The sequence below is a fragment of the Mus musculus genome, chromosome 17 (assembly GCF_000001635.26).
Source record: "Mus musculus strain C57BL/6J chromosome 17, GRCm38.p6 C57BL/6J".
In the NCBI taxonomy this organism is placed as follows: Eukaryota; Metazoa; Chordata; class Mammalia; order Rodentia; family Muridae; genus Mus; species Mus musculus.
The window spans coordinates 45295756-45299436 of record NC_000083.6 but is presented as its reverse complement, the minus strand read 5'-3'; the positions used below and the strand labels follow the sequence as shown (position 1 = coordinate 45299436).

The 3681-nt window shown below is 50.3% G+C and overlaps 1 long non-coding RNA gene across 2 annotated transcripts; it reads right to left on the bottom strand.

Annotated features, from left to right (window-relative positions):
- Positions 1–218: 218 nt before the first annotated feature.
- On the bottom strand, positions 219–1376 carry Gm35204. 2 transcript variants are annotated; one of them, XR_385594.3, is made up of 3 exons: positions 1206–1376; positions 732–834; positions 219–536 (listed from the first exon to the last, which is right to left on the bottom strand). It is a non-coding gene; the product is annotated as a predicted gene, 35204 (long non-coding RNA). The 2 variants fall into 2 exon arrangements; XR_876814.2 differs by lacking the exon at positions 732–834.
- Between the last annotated feature and the right edge of the window lie 2305 nt (positions 1377–3681).

The following is a 3681-nucleotide window of genomic DNA, read 5'->3' as shown; positions in this document are numbered from 1 at the left end:
AACTCCTGTCTATACCAAGCTTTAGAGTGGGGGGCGGGGCTCAGATGAGGAGCCCACCTTCTAAGGGTGAGGAGACAAGACAACCCACCCACAGCCTTGGTGGGATGGCAAGAAGGAGTCAGTCTCGCTTTGTTTTGGAAAGCTCTAGGAGACATCTGTATACAGACAAGTGTGGGACCTGGGAGATGTCCCTACGGTTTAGCAAAACAGGCTGATAATTTTACTCCAGTAATTGTTACTTTTAATGAAATTTGGGTTGAGATAATAGTCAGGTCCGGTAGTAAGTCTGGTAGTCATTGTTGCTACTATTTATGGAACGCTTATGTATGCCAGGAACTACTGAATGCAGTAAATGACCACACAATGGGTAGCTTAAAGAAACAGACATTTGTTTCTCACAGTTCTGGAGACCAGACATCAGTCCCCAGCCCCCACCAGGTCCCAGGCCGCCCCCTCCGAGGGCTTTAGTGGAGGCTCTGACTTTGGCTTGTGGTTTTTGCCTGCAGGCTGTATGAGTCCTGTCTTCGGGAGCCATGCTGGGGAGAGAGAAATACAGGGTATGCATTTGGGCCATGTCTGTAGAAGGAGGACCCTGAGAATGGAGAATGGTCACCCCTCCAGAGCCTCTGGATCTTAGAGATGACCCTCCTCTCTGCTGTGAAAGGGGAAAGGGGTCCCCAGGGGCTACAGAGACTGGGTGGTCTGGGATGTAGGAGGTCAGAGAGGCTCACCTGGGATGTGGAGGGAGGGAACCCCTTTCACATGTGAGGACAGAAACGGCTGCCTTCCCAGGGTGGCGGGTAGAGAGGAAGCAGCCCCTAGCAGCTGGCCAGCCTGGGGCAGCAAGGAGCAGCTGTGACTGAGAGCTAGCTTGTTTCCCCACCCTTCCCGTCCCCTCCCCCAGGCTATTCTGGGCAGGAGGGGATGTGAGGTCTGAGCAGAGATGGGGTGGAGGAAACAGCGGTTGCTTCAATCTCCACTTCACCTCTTCATCCCTGGAGAGCCCCTCCTTCTCTTCTTTGCTCTCTTCTCTGGTTGGGAGGGACTAATTGGCCTGCAGGCCCCAGAACAAGGGGATCACAGACGGCGGCAAGCTTTTTACATGGCTGCTGGGGAATCCAAGCTCAGCTCCTCACGCTTGTGTGGCAAGCAAGCCCTTTCCAGACTGAACCATAGACTCAGCCCCCTGAGCTTCTTATACTCACCTTCAGTGCTGGGTTGGCCTCCTAATGGATCACTGGTCTTGACAGAGAAAGATTGAGACATCCTAATGAAAGGCCTTCTCACAAGACTGTACAAGTTCATACCTGTTGGAAGTCACTCTGTACCTTGAGGAGGAAACAACATGTGGTTAGGTATATGACAGTCCTTCCTGGGTCACATGGCCCTGCAGAAATGTCACATGATCCTAGCCACGCTGGGCAAAGGAGTCAGAGGTCAAAGGTCCAAGACTCCTAGGTGCTCTCTTATCTGGTCTGCTGTTATGGCTGATCTGACTCTTAAATCACACACCATCATCTTAGGATTTCCTAGCCGTGGCTTACTGCAGGCAGGACAACGGAGAGACTGGAGGATGAGTCCAGGGTGGCACACGTAGCCAGGGGACTAGTGTGGGACTTCTAAGGATTTCTCCACGATCTGTGTTTCACTGTGCCACACATGACTAGACTCCATCTAGTCTTGGAACAGCCCGGGTGAATGGAAACTTTCTGGATATCAAGGCATGTGGCACAGCAGTAAAGAGGCTAATGGACCCCAAGGAAGTTAGGAGGAAGTCCAAGGCGGTGCTCTCCATTCCCCAGGTTCCTGTGTGGCAAAGGTGGGGTCACCAGCTATTGTGGGCCGTGTCATAGAACACCATCCTCCAAACAAAACAGCCTCCATTTTCACCAGCTCAGCCGTGCATGAGGCCCATTGACTACTGATACCTGCTCCCAGAAGGACTGGGCAGGAAGGTCCCTGGTCCCTCACCTGACATTCCAGCCATTCCACTTGTATAAAGTGATGCCTCAATTGCATATGGTCTAAGGCTTTCCTCAAGATACTAGGACACATAGGCTGGAGGTTAATGGAAGCACCATCTGGCCATGATGTCACAGGGAAGCCACCATCCAGGCCTGGTAAAGGCATTCAAGAGCTGCTTTTGGGTCATCCATGTTCTAGGAAGCTACCCCTTACCCTTGCTCTGTAAATAAGACCAATAAACTCATTGTTTCCCCCAGGGTGAAGTTTTCAGGGATCGTAGTTTGATTTGCCATTGGAACCCAATGGGGAGGAGGGAGCCATTGTCAATATCCCTCTCCCTGGAGGCCGATTCTTACCATCCGGGAACAGAAAGCTGCTCTGTGTCTAGGCTGTGTCTGTGTCAGAAAGCCTCTTCGACCTGCAGACCCCAGTAACCCTGGAGACCATAAGGTCTTGATGGCTTTATTGATGGACGGAGCCTGTTGCTTCAGTTAGAAGCAAGCCTTTGAGATGAAAGGGAAGCTGCTGCCACAAACACCCTAGATTGAGACCTGCCTCATCCTTGCCCTGCAGATGTATCCTTTCCCTCTCATGAGCACTCTGGGGAACAGGCCCCATTCTTCCCCATGGTTTGCCTATTTCTGTATTGCATTGCTTACCTCTACCTACTGATCTGTTAAAACCCTTTATCTATCAGAAAGACTTGCTTTTATTATTATTTTTTAATCAAGAGTTGAGCTACAGTGGAAATCATTGCTATTTTGATATATTTAGTTAGTTTATAGAAATACTTTTCTTTGGTCTGGAAAGATGACCAGGTGGTTAATAATACTTGTTGCTCTTCCAGAGAACCCAAGTTAGCTTCCCAGCACCTTCTGCCACACAATCACCTAAATCTGGGGAGTAGTCTGTTGCCCTCTTCTGGCCTCTATAGGTACTACACTCATTTGTGCATAAATGAAAACATGGAAAATTAGAAACAAAACAAAACTTTCCAAAGAATGCTTTTTGATATTTCGGGGTTTCTTTTTTGGGGTGTCTGCCATGCATAAAAAATTTTGATTTTCCACACATTAAAATCATCTGTTTTGATAATCTGGATATTCCTCTGGACTTAGAGTCTCTCTCTCTCTCTCTCTCTCTCTCTCTCTCTCTCTCTCTCTCTCTCTCTCTCTCTCTCCCCCTCTCTCCCTCTCTCCCTCTCTCCCTCTCTCTCCTTTCCTCTCCTTTCCTCCCTTTCCACCTCCCCCCTCTGTGTATGTGTGTGTACTTGTATGGAAGTCAGAGACTCATGCTTGCTTTAGGGTGTCTTTCTCAGTTTCTTCTCCACTTTCTTTCAAGGCAGAGTCTCTCACTAACCCTGGAGTTCATGACTCAGCAAACCGCAGGGATCCTCCTGCCTGCTGTCTCTGCCTCCCCAGTGCTGGGATCTCAGGTGCCAGCTGCTCTTCCTGGATTTTTACATAGGTGCTGAAGGCCCAACTTTGTGTCTGTGTGGCAGACCCGCTCAGCTGGGCCACCCTCAGCCCATAAGGTTGTAAAAAGTTTCCCTTCCTCCCTCCTCCCTCTCTCGTCCTCCCCCTCCCTCCCTCTTCTTCTCTCCTTTCCCCTCCCTCCTTCCCCTCTCTCCCTCCTCCCCCTCCCTCCTTTTCTCTCTCTCCTTCTCTCTCTCTCCTCCCTTCCCTCCTTCTCCCAACCTCTTCCCCATCCCTCCTC